Source organism: Solanum verrucosum, unplaced genomic scaffold (genome assembly GCF_900185275.1).
Source record: "Solanum verrucosum unplaced genomic scaffold, falcon-dt-bn FXZP01000052.1, whole genome shotgun sequence".
NCBI lineage: Eukaryota > Viridiplantae > Streptophyta > Magnoliopsida > Solanales > Solanaceae > Solanum > Solanum verrucosum.
The window spans coordinates 1,265,450-1,284,382 of NW_026020193.1; positions in this window are offsets into that span (position 1 = coordinate 1,265,450).

An 18,933-nucleotide genomic window follows, 5' to 3' on the forward strand; every position below is an offset into this window, starting at 1 on the left:
AAAATAATTGTTGAAATTGAAAATATTTTTTAAAAACAAATTTAATTTTTTTTGGGGTGGGGGCTGGTAGGGGGTGGGTGGGGGTGGGGGGTGGGGGGGTCGAGGGTAGGGGTGAAAAATTGAAATTTTGAAGTTAAAAATATTTTTTAAAAACAAACTTAAATTTTTTTTGGGGGAGTGGGGGGGTGGTAGGGGGTGGGTGGGGGCTAGGGTAGGGGGGTCGAGGGTAAGGGTGAAAAAATGAAATAATGTTTTTTTAAAAACAAACTTAAATTTTTTTCCTTTTGAAGAGGGTGGGATAGGGGGCTGGGGGGGGGGGGGGGGGGTGAGGGTAGGAGGTGGGGGGTTTAAAAAAAATAAAAAATTGAAATTAGAAATATCTTTTAAAAACAACTTTTAATATTTTTTTGGGAGGGGTGGTGGTAGGGGTGAGGGTGGGGTAAAAATATTGAATTTAAAAACAAACTTTAAATTATTATTTTTTTGGGGTGGTGGTTAGGAGGGGGGGGGCTGGTTTGAGGGTAGGGACCAAATAAATTGATTTTTTCAACAATTTTTTTTAATTGGAAGTTGGAAGAGAGATTTGGAAAATGTTTTCCTTAAGTTTTGAAGGGAAGTCATTTTCCTTAAATTTGAGGAAAATGAGTTGATTTGGAAAACATTTAACCCAACCAAACATGAGAAAATTGAAAAACATTTTCCGGAAAATGTTTTCCTTCATACCAAACACACCCTTAGTCCTGCTCAAAATCTGACTCCAGAAGCTCTAGTTGTATTTACATATTTTTAATGATAAAGGCATCCAAGACATAGTTTGGACTATAAAATATAAGGTTGACTAAACTTTCTTATTTATTCAAAAAGCAGAAAATAGTTGTAGTTCATAAGTTATTCTAAGATGGGTAGATGGTGATTCTAATATTAGGAGTAACATGTACGATGGAATCTTATTATGGGATAGCATAGAAAGTTATACGTAATAAACTATTTACTTGAGTTATTTCTATTCTGAGAAAATTAAAGTATGTCAATAGAAGAATAAAACTCAATAGATATCTAATAATTAGTTAGATATTATAGTAACTTCAGTTTTAACAAAATTTATAGGATACAATTCAATCACATGACAATTCATTTTCTTAATTAACAAAGAAGTATGTCGTAGGTAAACTATTAAACCTTGAATGTGTATGAAAATAATATGAGCACTTGAAATCAAAGGAGAAAAATATGTCATAGATTATGATTGGTAGTTTACCATATAGTCTCAGGAATATTAGCTTCCACTTCAACAGCTGGAACGAAATACACCTCCATTGGTTCAGGCTGTTAACACATGTTCAATGGACAAAAATATTTAAAATTAAATGTTTATGAGTGAATTGCAAAAAGCATTATTTCTAAAATAAATAGGTAAATATAAAAAACAGATCAAGAAGTAAATAAATATATGAAACAATGTTAAGTACATAACAGACATGCATGATTTATAGCATCCCTGATCTCTATTTTTTTCATTCTTTAATAATTATAGAAGTTAATTATGAGAAGTCCATATATAGGTGAACTCAAGCATAGATTGCAAACTATGTTCGTGTATCCATTCTTAGTACACTTATTTAATTTTTTCCCTAATAAGAAATCATATTGTGCAAATTATATATGTACATTTCCGCTATGATATCTCTTCCTCCTCCTTATTCTCCTAAATCTTCCTAATATGTACTATAGAAAACTAAAATTCATTGCTTGTCTGTGATTATTTTAGATTGGTTTGACTGAAGAAACTTCTAAAAGAAAAGAAAGTGAGTATTAACTTTTTTATGATTTGAGTTGAATATATCAAATGAAAAATATTGTACTGACATATAGAGTTGATTTTGAAAATTTTTAATTCATATTGAACCAAAATGTGTTGTTAAATTTCTACACAATAGTTTATGATGATCATCCGAATTTCTAGCAGAACTTTAATAAATCACAAGGATGTTTAGTCAAAGTGATTAAAAAATTCTTGCAATTAGTTATCATTATAACTTGTTGTTTGTGTAATTTTTGTGACTACTATCCTTGTGCATTAGGATTTTTATCACAAAAACCCAAGAGTTACAATTAAAAAAATAGGAGCATCTAATTAGTACATGATTCACATTTTAGAAAGTGTTTTCCCCTTTCTACACCCTCCTCCCACTCCTTGTAGAAGTTCTAAGATAATAAATACATAAAATACAATTAATCTGTATCATTTCATAAAATAATTTTAGTAAATGAAAAAGAGAGACGTTTATGCGAATTATTAAACTAAAGAAGGAACTCTAAAAAGCATCTACAAATTATTGTAGTACCTATTATGTATTACCACCCCGTCTCTGAATAATAATACAAAGAATAGTACTAGCAGTAAGTTGTCATTATCCTATACTGATGCATATTAATCTATATAAATGTATTATCTCTTTTTCTACCAAAATAAAAATAAAAATAAAAATTAAACAAGATTATTCAACATATAAAGGGTGTGAGTGATAAATATTAAATAATCTTTTAAATTACCAACATTGTTTCATCTTACTCCTCATAGTATTGTGCATATGATTGCTCGCCTTCTAGAAATAACCAATTTCCATCTTTTATATCTCGGCAGTTGGGGCAATGCATTAAGCCCCTTACCTTATACAGTTTGCACTAAAAATAAATATAATTAAATATATGCACACATACAAATACAATTTCAAATGGAGCAATTTATTCACCCAAAGCTTTTAAGTCTCATAAAAAAATTCGAGTAAGAAAAGGACAATAACACCTTATAGGTTAACGGAATAAATGTAGATAAATGACAAACAATCCATTGAATTTCTTGACTTGTGGGGTAAAATGCGAAAAAATCTACATAACCAAGAATATAAGGGGTGTGGCCGGGTCGATACTTAATTTCCAACAAAAAGACATCTTACTACAATAATTATGGTTTAAGTATATTGGTACAAGTCTTTCATACAATAGGTACAATTAAATCTTTTTTTGTTTCTTTTTTCATTCTCTTCCTATCACCCTACATGGAGGGGGGGGGGGGGGGGCAAGGAGATCCATCCCAATCATAACAAATTTGATTCATATCGATGATTCATATCGATTATTGGTTATACTAACAAAACTTGATCTAAGCATTTGTTTTTAAAAATTCTGAAAGTGTTTGTTTGTAACACATTCTTATAAATATTTTCAGATCAAAACTTCTTAAATTTAATTGCGGATTATTTATACTTTTTCGTTCTCTAAAAGAATTTCAAAAGTTACTCCTAGGAAATATTCTTCTGAATCTGAAAAGGGTTTAAATGGAAAAGAAGAGAAAGAGATTTACTAAGTCCATTTTAACAAAAAAATAATGGGTGAGGAAATACCCAGAATAGTTCATAAGACTTTAATTAAAATCGAAATAAAGTTCTTGTGAATATGATGAACAAGTTTTATAAATACAGGTCCAATAAAAGTAGATCTACTAATGAATTAATACACAAATGGAACATAACAATTTATATTTTAGCTACTCAACATAGCAAACAATTAATATTGAAGTTGCATACCTAGGTGGAAAAGGTGTCCACACTTCAACTTGGCATGGACCTGCTATTATTGTTCGTAACAACCTCCAAGCAAATGGAGCAATCGGGGGCATTCATGATGTTGATAGGAAATGAATACTTAGATTAAAATATTGGAGATGAAAAATAATTTTTATTACAGATTCAATTTGATGAGCTTGATGAATATCAACCCCGAACAAACAAATTCTTAGAGAAAATAGTAAAAAGCTAATTAATTAAGACCGGGGTATATACATACATATATATAATCAAATTGCTTATATGAAGAAGAAAAAAACTATTAGTAACAACCTTTGTAAATTGTAAATCTGAAATTTGTGAACAAATTGAAAAACTATTTGAGGGGTTTTAGTAAAAAAAAAACATTGCACATATAAAATCACTTATAGCATAAAAATTGTTATATTATAGATTGTGTAATTTAAATGTGTCATAATTACATTTATCTGGGTCGTAACTAAACTCATATAAGACAAGATATAGATAATTCAATAGTAATTGACTTTTGTTGAATTTGGTGTTAGATTTTTTATTTCAAGATTATTTTTTCTAGTATATTTATTTATATTGAGATTTCATAATGTTAATAAAATTTTTGTATTACAAAAAAAGTTTAGGTGTGAAAGCTCTCGAATGGTGAATGAAAATTAACTTTGTTGATTGAAGTTGTTTATATATATTATTTACTTCTCACAATTCTAATAAATCATAATTTTGCATTGCAATATTAGTCATTAACTTTTGAGAGTTACAAAATTTAATTGAAAATTACTTCATATGTTGCAATTAATGTGAAGTGGTATGATTGGTCAAAGAATTTAAAACTAAATGAAGATTGTAATTAATGTAGTCAAAATGATAGCAATAAGTAGTTAATGATCTGGCACTACATGCCTTTGACAAATAATTACTTGTTTATTGAAACTTCTTTTATCCGGCAATCATAAGAAAATAAATTATAAATTTTTAATCCTAACCCACCCGTAGGTAAGTTAATCTTTCACCCAACAATGATAATAAATAATAAAGCAGAAAAAGTAAAGTAATAGAGTAATAAGTCTTATATCAAGCTTTCATAAACACATATATCAAGGGTGGAAGATATTTAAAATGCACAAAATATTGTGTCACGGTGTAATAACATCTAAAACGAATTATAAATGTTCAACACAACAAAACTGTTGGATATCTAAAAGACTAGTATATAAGACAAAAGACGCTAGGCTCTGGCTCCGAAAATAAGTAGAAAGCTTTAAACTGGACACAGTCTTAGACTAACTAGATTAGCTGGGTTTTCTAGTGTTAGGATCTGCATCAAAAAGATGCACCAGGAGTAGTATGAGGGAAAAAAAGACGCGCGTACTCAATAAGTTTCAAAGGCCGATTGTCACAATCAAAATCTGGATAGACAAAACTGGCACCGAAACCTTGTAAGGCCGAGTGTACCAAACATAGAGTGTATCTTCTAAAGTATGTCTTAGGAAAATGAGGCCGTCAAATATATCAATTTACCAAGATAATAGCCTAACAACATGTGTTTATAAACTTAAGTCAAATAAGTGACACGCCCCGAGCATACACCCTGGGCGGGACCGGCACTCGAAGACTATTGCTGGCCCCAAGCGAACCCTTGGCCTGACTTTCTTAACTCAATGGAAACCTAACTCAACAAAATAACTCAATTCAATGAAAGGTCATAGAACAACCCAACTGATAGAATCTGGCCAAAAAGGCAACTCGAGTCTCAAAATAGAATATTTATATATATACATAGATGAGAGATTCAATACTAAGTGACTAATTGTCTATGAAGCCTCTAAAATACTGGGATGGATGTTGGGACAGACCCCGCAACATCCTAATAAAACAAAACCAAGAGCACAAAATAACAGAGTCCTTCGGAAAATAAGGAGGCTCACCACTGACTCTGGAATGCTCAGTTGGATCAACGGCGTGCTGGATGATGATCCTGGGTACCTGCGTCTGCATCATCATAAGATGCAGGCCAACTGGCATCAGTACATTGAATGTACGAGTATGCGATCTGGAAAGCTAAATCACAACTTAAGCTAGAAAGGAGTACAAAGGAATTCTTACCTTGGCTCTGTTCGACTCATGAATAACTAAACTCAATATATAAAGCAATAAGACACATGCAATATATAAAGCTTGTAAAACATTGTAAACAACTTAGTTCGTTAAAGATAAAGCAATACCAAACTCAACTTTACTTATATAAAAGTAATATAACTTTTGTGGGAGATTCTTTAATCGACAACCACCACTATGAGCCCTAGTGATGATACAACATTTTACCTCACGTTGCCCAAGGACCACCCTATACCTTGCCGTGATATAGGACCTTACTTTACTTAGTGGATCCACTAGCTTAATCTTACGTGATCATCTAAAAAGAATGACCCGTCAAGTCCCATGTTGGCTACATGGTTCTTATGGAGAGTTGAGTTAATATGAACTCGCTTCCCCAATTCGGTGCTCAATACTACTCCCAAAAATACCTTGGCTCATAAGTGTTTTTAAACACATCTTTTTTTAGTTTGAGATAATTGCTCAAAGCTTAGCTTAAAATCTCTTTTGGAATCGATGTTCCCGTTTCTTGCTCAAATGTGAAAAACATTTAAGAAAACTTCTTTGGAAATACTTAGTTCCCTAATGACTTTTGAGAAATGAACTTGACTATATACTCTTGGCTTAACTTGAAACTCGATACTCTTTACTTGACTTGAAACTCTATACTCTTTACTTGACTTGCAACTTGAGCCTTAAAATGAAGTTAAAACGTTCAATAAAAACTCTTTGAAAAACTTTAAAGACTTGCTTGGACTTGTTTCTTAACTTCTAAACTTGACTCTAACTTCACTTGACTTTGATCCGAAACTTCCTCGAATTGGATTATGAATTCAAGGGTAATGATCTCATGTTTATGGATGAGTTCGGGACGTTTTGATGTACCTTAGAGTGGTGAAACCAACTATAAAACATAGGTACATTACCAAGGAACATGTATGAAAAAGTGGGGAATGAATGGGAAGGGTTGGCGTCCTTGGTGCTCTGAGAGGTGCGGGGCGCCACCCCTCGAAGTTCAGAAGGGCTGTTGCGGCGCACTGGCAGGCGCGGCGCCCCAAGGGGGAATGTTCAGAATCCCTTTTGGGGCGCGTTGGCTGGCGCGGTGCGCTACCCCTTTCCCCAGAAAACTTCGACTTTTCTCCTTCATTTTTCCAACTCTAAACCTCCTTAACTTCAAAGGTTCCAACCCCAAACACTTAGAAACATAAAACCCCTCAACATACAATAAATTCAACTCGAAAACACAACCGGAAACATGTCCCAAATCAACAAGAACTTCAACAACACAACCACAAGAATTCAACAACACAACCAATCTTTTCTCGGAATTAAAACAAGTTTGGCGTGTGGGGGAATGAACCAACCCAACACTATGATCTCACATATCTTAATAGGGATCACCCCCGACGAAAACCACGACGATCTTGATGGACTTTGCTTCTTCTCCTTTCTCCTCTTCTCTCCTCTTCTCTCAAGAACCTAACTCACTCTTTTAAAAAGGGAAAAACTGATTTAAAATCAGTCTAGCACCTCAATATAACCAAAATAAATGGCTAGGGAAAGACCAAAATACCCTTAAAATTTTCGGACTACACTGCCCTGTGCCAACAACCCAACTACCAAAGGGCATAAATCACTCAGACGAACTCGGAATGGAGCAAACTCAGCGGCGTTGGAAAGATCATTCCACGAGCTTCGCAAACATAACTGGAACTGCACCTAAATCATCCTGAGCTAGGAGTTGGGACTGTTCAAAGTTGGCCAAAAATTCACTTTTTCCCACACTTAACCAAATTTCCAAATTTTGAATTCTTTCCAAAAATGACTATTTCCAATTCTAAGCCTCTTCATAGTTATATCAACTTGCAAGATGTCACAATAAGGCTGAACTTAAAGATACTCACTAATCACAAGGCAAATAAGGATGTCATAAGATACATAACAACACTGGTGAGTTCCTCATTAGAGTCAACAACTAAACATAAAGGCCGACACGTCCATAATCAAGATACTGCTATACAATATAAGTCTACAAACCTCGAATAGCATAACATATGTCTCATGGTTGGGACACAACCCCTACCTGCATGTCATTGTATGTAAGTAAGTTAAAATTCAGAACCTCTATCTTGACAACTCTAGAAAGAAAATGTTAAGATATACCACATCGGTAGAGGGATGGGAATTTGGCCTCCTTATATAGACTTGGACAAACCTCCCCTTGTGAGATATCTTTTGGGGTTGAGTTAGGCCCAAGTGTCATATCTTTACATGGTATCAGAGCCAAGCCCATCCCAATTTGTTGTTCACCGATGATGGGACCTCATTTAGAAGTGTCCACGCTCCAGTTGAGGTCTGGACGTGCGGGGGAGTGTTAGGATGTCCCACATCGGTAGAGAAAAAGGGAATTTTGTCTCCTTATATGGACTTGGACAAACCTCCCCTCATTAGCTAGCTTTAGACCCAAGTGTCATATCTTTACATAAAAGAGCTTACCAACTCAAATATTAAACTCAACAACTTCTATTAAAGAGGTCTTCCTAGGCCTCCACCTGAATGAGCAACACAAAATACAGAGCCTCCGTTAATGAGACGTTTGTACAAATCAGGGTCAGCTCAACGCAATCGTAGGCCTAAAGAGAAATCTTATTTAGAGACCAAAAATCTAAATAAACTTCACATGCATTTATTTAAAATTTATTTCTCTTACATTTTAAAATGCAAAGTATTACTTAATATATATTTTTCATAAATGATTTATTCAGTTTCTTTTTCAATTATTAGTTTTAGATAATATTTTATTTTTATCAATTCAACGTTGAAAAATATAATATCATTTTACTCGGGAAATCATAATATGAATTGTTAACATAGTTTTATAAGTAATAAGTTGACAAATTTCAAATAAATATAAGAGTTAGAACCATAGATTTGATGCAAGAAGTTGATAATTTTGTATACCCCACATTTTACTATGCTTGTTGTAATGCTTGAAAATCTAAGAAGAAATGAAAAAAGAATTTACAATTCACTTTGTTCAACACTTTTCTACTATTGATTGATATTTTTGACAAAATATTACTCTAACTTATCAAAAATTTAATGAAGAGAGTGTAAAGGAGTTAAAAAGAATAAAATAATGTGAGATAGTGGAGAGAGTGTAAGAAAATAAAACAATATTTTCTTGATTTCTTCTATTTGAATGTGGGTTAAAAAGAATAAAATAATAATTTTAAATATATACTTTTTATCATAAATAATCAATGTTTTTTCTATAAAAAATCAACACATAATTTATTCTTGGTAGAAAATTGAGGCCCCCTAAAATTGGGGGCCTAAGGCCAATGTCCTATTAAAGTATGCATAGAGCCGGTACTGGGATGAATAAACATATACTCAGCTTTAACAAACTACATGTATAAGAGTCGGTCTAAATTTTGAATGCCACAATAGGAAAATAACCTGAAAACAAAAGACTCTTGCTAAACCTTGTAGGCATAATTACTACAAGTTTATGACATAAAAGCTTTTCTTTTGTCGTACAAGCATCATCAAGCACTCGAAGAAATTATATAATAAATAAGCATCATCAAGGTCTTGCAAGTAATAAAATGTTTAGCTTCTTATATAAATGGGTATCATCAATGGTTCATACATATAATAAAACAAAGAGGTGTCATTAAGGACCCACAAAGATAATACAACATATGGGCATCATCAATGACCCTTAAATATATTACATTAGAGGGCATCACAAAGGGTTCGTAAATATAATACCACAGATGGTCATCTTTAAGGTCCCATATATATAATGTCTTATCTCTCATTTACTTATATAACTCATTTGTAAACTCTGTAAACAAATTACTTAGCGACTTTCTCTTTCATGATTATTACAACTTTAATTCTATCTCCATAATTAGACTCGAGAGCGATCATAAATAGAGACTCGTTATTTCTTGTATATTTGCTAAATTCAACTTCCACACTCAAGTAGGAGTTGAGTCTCGACTTGACTCACCTCGATATTATATTATTCATCAATTCTAGCTATTTGTTTAATTACTTTAAACTCGTGTATGAATAAGGATTCAACATATTTCTTTTCAATCATAATTATAACAAATCTAGCTCATAGTGAGTTATGTATACAATGTATTCTCACGTGAATGCATTGGCTGTAACACCTTTTCTCATTGGGAATATTCATCCTCAAATTTAACTAATTGCATGCAGGGATTAAGGCTAGGAATTCTTTTAAACTTTCAACAGAGTTTCCTCTATATATGACCATCCCAAATCTGAAAATCAAATAAAACCAACCTACACGTGGCAATTCTTAACATAACAATAAAGTTTTTATTGAAAAATTATCAGTAATCATCGTATGAAACAAATTTCAACTTCAGAGGACGACCTTAACCTTGCCTATATAGAATAGTATATAGCATATAAGCATCCCAATAACGTAGAATTTATAATGTTCATCCCGAGGTTATTTAATAATAAATGTATTGTAAGGTTCTTAACTTGTGAGAATGTAAGTCCTTAGGCGTATACCGAATGCACAATTAAACTATTAGAACATGTAATCTTATGTTCAAATGAGTTGTGGATCGATTATTCGGGAGCATGTGTACCAGTGACCTCTAAAATAGGTAGCAAGTTGGCGAATAAACTATAATCTGAAACTTATCAGGCAATCTTGTAAGCAGGAGGCATACGTAATTGTTTCTAACATAAACTTTTAGAATTTAAAAACACTTATAACATACGATTATTCAATTATGATACATTAGTCCTATAACAATTAATCAATAACTTGCACATTTACAACCTTTAGAAATGGATAACACTTAAAATAATGAACTACGAGGCTTGTTTCATACAAACCCGTACTTATTATAAGGTCTATAATGTGCAATCAAATAACCTACAACTTGTGAGCGTATAGTCTCTAACACGTATGCCTGTAATATGTCAAGTGTTCTAGCATGTAGGTTATATATTGATGTCGCCCAATTACACCCTCAAATGGGAATAAAACGGTTGTTGTCAATATATAGTAACCAAGCAAGGTTGGGGTCGAGTCCTACAAAGAGCGTGATGAGAGAAATTACCATTTATTAATGAATTTCTATCTGATAACTACAATTTCAATTGTGGGTTTTAAATTGGGATTTATGAACTAGATTATACTAGAATTTGTTATCAAGGATTAAAATTAAACTAGAGTTATGGTTCCTAGACATCGGAATTTAAACAAGTAATTTACTATCAATCATACAAGTGTATTTATTGTGCAAAATTGACGAACATGTTAGTCTACTAAAGTCTCTAGGCCAAATCAGAAGAATTTCACCCTAAATCATTCCAACCCTTGGGTGTCGAATTAAATTACTCATCAATATCATATGTTATCTCTATCTCAAATTCATGTTAATTTTTTTCTAATCTTGAATTTTTTAATGACCCAAAAATGGATGTGATGACACTTGTCTATTACCACCAAGACAAGTCAGCCTCAACGCAATGAAATGAAAGAAAAACAGAATTACAGTAAAAACAAGAACAAGATAAAGCAGAAAACTTATTATTCTATTTGAATGCCCAAATATGGTTGTCACGTATACAAGCCACTAAATACATAATTGCGGAATTAAGAAATAAATACATATCTCATTCATTGTTTCTCAAATAGAACAAAGTGTAAGAAAAGGAAAGCGAGGACCCGCTGAATAACAAGAAGCTACCTCTTCAAGTCCTTGACAAGCCTCAAGATTAAGAGAAGAAGAAAGAGGTTACACGTGTCCGGGATCAGAACCTACACAAGTGTAGAAGCAAGGAGTGAGTACCAATAACACGTACCCAACAAGTAACCTACTAAACAAAGCAACTAGCTAGAAAACGGATAACCCTTACACTCAAACCGAACCTCCTCAAACTACAACCTGCACAAAAATTAGTCCAACCTAGCAATTCTACAATACACAGCTCGCAAGCCCAGTATTCACAGTTCAAATCTTCACAATTCAACAATCAAATAGTTCAAATAAGTCAATCTCAATGTCAAGTAGTTCAGTTACACGCAACAAGTGCATCAATCACAATTAGCAAACAAGTCACGTATAGACAACAATGGCATCAATTCACAATGACAAATCTCTCTATAGAACACTTTCCCATCAGCACAATATCACTAGCCGGAACTATTTCCCATCGGGTTAATATCAAATCAGTAGCTGAAACCATTTCATATCGGCAAAATATCACTAGCTGGAATCATTTCCCATCGACTTTATATCAAATCACTAGCCGAAACTATTTCCCATCGGCTTTATATCAAATCACTAGCCGGAACCATTTCCCATCGGGTTTATATAAAATCACTAGCCGGAACCATTTCCCATCGGCTTTATAAATACTTTCCAGATATGGCCTTGGCATCACAACACTCACCGACAAAGATCTCAGCATAATAACACTCACCAGCAAAGAACTCGGCGTCATAACTCTCTCCAACAAAGACCTCGGTATCACAATTATCACATGACTCATCCCGGAGTTCAATGATGAAAGTACATAAGCAATATCACACCACATAGAAGAGACAACAATTTACACAATTCAAGTCAACATGCATGCTTTCAAGCATTTCATCAATCAATCGAAAGGACCCTTGGGATTCGTTCGAAACCTCGGTACACACAAAAAACATATGCAAATCAATTATACTTGATGCTCTAGATTCATTGAAACTGTCAAAACATGAATCTAAGGTCTCCTTGACTCGAGATCCATGAAAACCACAAGAAACTAACTCACTTCTAGAAAGGCTAAAGTAAACTCGGGAACTCTCAAAAATCAACCAAGACCTCACCTAGGCCTAAAATCATCACCCAAACCCAATGAAACTCTCTTAATACCAATCCCAAAATCTAAACCCTGTATGTCAAACAAAGTCAACCCAGATGTTAAAATTTTCATATCTTCACAACTTCTGACCTCAAATCCTCAAAAAGACTCAAAATCTAAAATTGAAAACTCTCACGGATCAAATTTCCCATTTTGGGACTGGTGGAATCAGTCGAATTCCATTTCGACACTCAAAACTCCAAAAGACCCTACAACTACTTTCTTGACAACTTAGCCTTTAAAACTCACAAACTTGCCAAATTCTCAACTTTTAACTCAAAGTTCAAAACCAACCTTTCAAACTCAAACAAAAATGATTCGAGGTCGATAACAGGAGAGGAAAAACAGTGAATTTATAAAACTTTCCAAAAATGAATGATCGGGTCATTACATTATCCTTCACTAAAAGCCATGTTTGTCCTAAAATATAAGGCAAAAGAAATTAAAGTACCTGAAGTTTCGAAAAGCTGAGGATATCTGGAACGCTTATCAGACTCTGTCTCCCAAGTAGCCTCACCAACTGAATGATGCATCAATTTCACCTTCATTGAAGTGATATCCTTGGTCCTAAGCTTTCGGACTTGCCTATCAAAAATGGCTATAGGCTCTTCTTCAAAGGATAAGTCTGGACCTGACTCAACTGAATCAAGGGAAAGTCCATGGGACTCATCCGACACATACTTCTGAAGCATTGAGACATGAAACTTAGGATGCACAATTGACAAACTAGGTGGCAAGGCCAAATTATAGGCCACCTCTCCCACACGACTCAAAATCTCAAAGGGTTCAATGAATCAAGGGCTAAGCCTGCCTTTCTTTCTAAACATCATCACACCTTTCATGGGTGACACTCAAAGTCAAACATTATCACCCTCTATGAATACTAGGGCTAAAACTCTATGATCCGCATAACTCTTATGTCGACTATGGGCTGTCAACAGTCTACCCTGAATCATACGAGCCTGCTACATAACATCTCTAAGCAATTTTGTATCCAATAAGTTGAACCTGCTACATAGCATCTCCAAGCAATTTTGTATCCAATAAGTTTATCTCAGCTAAATCAAACCATCCGATCAGAGATCTACACCGTATGTTATACAATGCCTTAAAAGAGGCCATCTTAATACTGGAATGATAACAGTTGTTATAGGAAAACTCTGCTAAGGGTAAATGTCGATCCCATCTAGCACCGATCAATCACACAAGCTTGATGCATGTCCTCTAACACCTGAATCGTCCGCTCGGACAGACTATCTATCTGAGGATGGAAGGTTGTACTCATATATAACCGAGTACACAAACCATGCTGCAATGCCTTCTAGAAATAAGAAGTGTGGGGAAGCTCGATTGGAGACAATAGAAATTGGGACCACATGTAGTCGCCCAATCTGGCTAATATAAATATAATACCCCGTATCCATAAAAGGAAAATGAAATGAATTTTGGGAAAACTACAGGTGCCAGCCACGAGGGCCACCTACGGTCCGTGGTTAGGACCACGAACCGTAGGTGTGGTCCGTGGATGCCCCTGCCTAAGGGAGGTCTGGAGGCTAGAACCACTGCTTGACCAACGGATCATTGGTCAGACCACAATCCGTGGTTCGATGGCCCAAATCCCAAATTTCTAACGACCAACAAGAGTCCACCAGGACGGGCCATGGGTCAGACCATTATCCGTCGATTGGGGTTCGTAGTTGGTAAGTCGGTGGTTAAGTCAAGGGTAGTTAGGTCTTTTCCTAATTAATCAGTTCTAATACTACATCATTTTACACTTCATTAAGACTCTTGTATAAGTGATTTCAACCCCCAAATTAGCCCATCCACTTCATTCTTCCAAATTCAAAAATGAAGAACAATTCTTCTCTCCAAAATATTTCTCTCTCTAGAAACTTGAAGAAGAAAAAGGATTCAACCTAGGGTTTCAAGTCAAGGTCTCAATTCCTCCATTGAAGGCTAGAATTTGGATTCAAGGTATGATAGTTTTCATCCATGGATTACTCCCATTCATGGAGTTCCTAAATTCCTCTATTTCTAAAGGTAGAATTCCCCAATTGAGTTAGGATTTTCTTCAATTATCATGGGTTCTTTTTACTATTGATTTAAATGATTGAATCATGATCTCTTGTGCATGAGTTGATGAAATATTATGATTTTATGATGTTTTCACCATGAACTCATGTAATCCCCTTGTTTTCAAGTTATGAATCGTAGGATGTGGGATTTTGATCTTAAAGGAAGATTTTTATTAAATAAAGCATGTATTGCAAGCTTTACATGTATTTATGAAGAAATCCTTATCTAATCCATGCTTTTAAAAAATTTTGCTAATTGAAAGTGGGTTTTGAACCTCAAGAGGTAAACTATGGAATTATGCATTTTCTTATGAAATCTATCCAAATGTTTTAAAGGTGCTTTGAGAGTAAAGTACCAATGATCATGATGTGTTATTGAAAGGATTTTCTCATGTACACATAAGAGCTAGTTGTGAAAGGTTTTCTCACATAAAAAAAATTCTAAGGTTGAAAGGCTTTCTCACCTAATTGAATCAAAGATTAAGAGCTATCCTAATTAAAATAGCTTGGATTGGTTATCTTACGATACCTTTCCATGGATGATAATTTAGCTTGGATTAGCATGATGAGGTGCGTTTCAATGGATAATAAGAACAATAAGAAAGGACTATTCCATGGGATTTCTGCTTTGCATCGAGAGGATGTTGAGATGGAAGCTCTCTCGTTAGTAGAGGTCGGGTTTCTAGAAATAATCTCCTTATCCCTTACATATGTGCCCCCATAGGATGATTCTATCAAGAGACATTATCTAGTGGATCCACTTAAGCTAGAAGTTCATGGTTCTACCTTGGCAAGTAGGACAATCCTTTTTGGTGTGGGAGACACTGGGATCATGTTATAGCTCACATGGTCATTATATTGGTTAAGTCTAATTCCCCACATTAATAATGAACTAAGGTTACTTCAAGAATTATATTATATGAGTTCAAAGGTTTAAAGATGGTATTAGCTTGCATTGACCATGATTTTATGACTTATGTTATCTAACGCGTTTATATCATGTTTTAGCTTGGTTAATTGCATGTCATGAAATGAAATGTCCCTTTTAAGCATGATTTAAATGTTTTATGCATGACTATCATATCTGGTATATTGTTTTGTACTAACACATACTCATGCCTACATTTCCCCAAATGTAGGGTCCGATAGTCAGGGTCATCAGTTTCGTGGCTAGTGGTTGAGTTTGATATTTTCGAGCTTGGGTGAGTCCTCATGCTTTGAGGATGGAGTTTCATTGTTTCACTTTCGCTCATGTATTTTTCTTTTGGACATGATGTATGGGCTAGGCCCAATTTCATTCCATTGTATTAGATGGCTATGATGAAACAAGTATGTTAGACTTCCGCTTTATTTTATAAATTGTTTTAGACTTGGATTATTGTTTTACTCTTATTGTTCTATTTCTTATGTTATGAGAAATAAGTGGCTTGTATGGAGTCCTTCGGGTTTCTATGCGCCATGTTACATCTATGAGGTATCCCTGGGTCGTGACAATAAAGCTGGGCTAACTTATCCACTGTATACTTTACCCAGACAGGGAAGAAAAATGTGGACTTGGACAACCTATCAACAACCACCCAAATGGAGTCATAACCACCCATAGTGGTAGGTAATCCCACAACAAAGTCCATAATGATATGCTCCCACTTCCAAGTAGGAATAGGCATCCTCTAAGATTTACATCCGGGCCGCTAGTGCTCACATTTGACTTGTTGGCAAGTCAAACACCTCGAAACAAAATCTTCAATATCTCTCTTCATACCACACCACCAATAGTGTTGGCTCGGGTCATGATACATCTTCATCGCACCTGGATAGATGGAATATTGGGAACAATGGGCCTCTTCAAGAATCAATCAAATCAACTCATCTACCTTGGGCACACAAATCTTGCCTCCAATCTCCAAGACACCATCAGAATCAAGGACAACCACTTTGGCTTCCCCTCCATCACCTTGTCTCGAATGAGACATAGTTTCTCATAATCAAACAGGTGCTCATGAATCTTCTCAACTATGGAAGAACGATCCTCGGTGAAAGCAATCAAACCACTTGTCACCTTAGAAATCTACAAAAAGACGAGATTGTTGGGTAATCTCTGAACATCTCTAGTCAATGGTCTCTACTCTACACTAATAACGACAAAAATCCCTATGATAAAAGTCTTCCTACTTAGAGCATCGTCCACCACATTGTCCTTCCCTAGATGATACAAGATAGTGATGCCATAGTCCTTCAGTAGCTCAAGCCATCTACCCTCCCTCAAATTTCAGATCCCTCAACCTCACAATGAACTCCATATAGATAATGTCTCTATAGCTTAAGCACAAATACTACGGTTGCCAATTCTAAATCATGGGTAGGATAGTTCCTCTCTTGGGTCTACAACTACATAGAAACATAGGAAATCACCTTACCCTTCTGTAGTAGAACACCACCTAACCCGACTCCAGAAGCATTACAATAAACAATGAAGTCCACACCCTCCTCGAGTAAGGTCAAAACAGGAGTCAAAGTAAAAAAGGTCTTGAACTTTTGAAAGCTCTCCTCACACTCATCAGACCACTGGAAACTCACACTCTGTCGATTCAATATAGTCAAAGGAGATGCAATAATAGAGAAGATCTAAACAAATTGTGGGCAATAGCCCGCAAGTACCACAAAGATCTTGATCTCAGTAACTAATGTACATCTGGTCCAAGCCCTCACTGCCTCAATCTTTGCTGGATCAACTTGAAGGCCCTTCTTGGACAACACATTTTACAAAAATGCCACAGAATCAAGCAAACACTCTCACTTTGAGAACTTGGCATAAAGTTTCTCTTCCCTCAATATGTGGAGTGCAATCCTCAAATGTCGATCATGGTCCTCTTCAGTCTTGGAGTACACCAAGATGTCGTCAATGAACACTATCAGAAAGGAATCCAAATAAGGTGGGAACACCTCGTTCGTCAATTCCATGAACATTGTAGGGGAATTAGTCGAATGGAAAGACATCCCAAGAAACTCATAATGCCCAAAATGAGTCCTAATGTAACACCCCATATCCTAGACAGAGCAAAAGTGCAGAACAATCAGAAGTTGTAGGTGCCACCAACGGGCACCACCCACGGACCGTAGGGTGACCCTTGGACCATAGGTGGGGTCCGTAGTTGGCCACTTGCAGCCCCTCCCCAGAAACCCAGAAAATCTCAACCAAGTGTCTACCCATGCCAGGACCGTAGGTGGGACCACGGTCTATGGTTCTTACCTCGCAGGACCCTCTCTGAAGGCCACACAACTATTGACAGGACGGATCGTAGGTCCATCGACGGTTCATCGATCAGGTCCGTCAGTTGGCCCCGAAAACTTTTAACTCAAGGTTATTTTGGTATTTTCCCTATGCGTTGGAAACCTAAACTACGTCATTTAACCCCTAAACTATGTCGTTTTAGTTAGTTTTAGCCTAGTAACTTAATTAGACTTTACCCAAGTCAACTCATTCTCCAAAATTCATCCAAGTTGAATGAGAAAAGGAAGAAAGAGTCGACCAACCCTCTCCAAGACCGTAACAAGGTTTCCTCCACTTCCAATCCCAAAATCGAAAGATTTCTCCGTGAAATTCGTCACCAGGTATGTGGGATTTCACTAGTGGGTTCCTTTCACCTATTAGGTCTATAGAATTTAGTCAGATTCTTGATTCTATATATCATGTTTAGACCTAGGGTTTCTAGAACTTTAGATTATTGTTGTGATTCATCTGTTAGATCAATCCTAATCATATTATCATGTTTTTGAGGAATTGTTGCTTAGCTTCTTGCATGAAACTCATAACCCTAGTTGTGTAGATTCGTTTAGTTCATGAATTACACTTGCTAGGTCAGTTTATTCAGTTATACATGCTCTATTTAAGATTGTTTCATTATCAGTACATTAATGTTGTATTTTCATCTAGCATGTCAATAATTTGAGCTACTCAGTATTATAGAAATTCAGTTATAATATGTTACTTAATCAGTTGGGAGTAGGCTTAATATCGAGTGGACTAAGGGTCAGTCACCCTCATAGTCCCAGAACTACGTGCCCCCGTAGGATAACTCCTCTTTGTGGGCAACATATTTAGTAATCCCGCCAGTCATGCCTTTATACCCTTGGCAAGGTATATTGGGTCCTCTTGATGGGGCGATACATCGGACTCCACGGATAGCTCTTGTGGTTTTATGTCGGTTAACAGTAGCTCCCACAGTCAGACTCTAATTTATTGACCA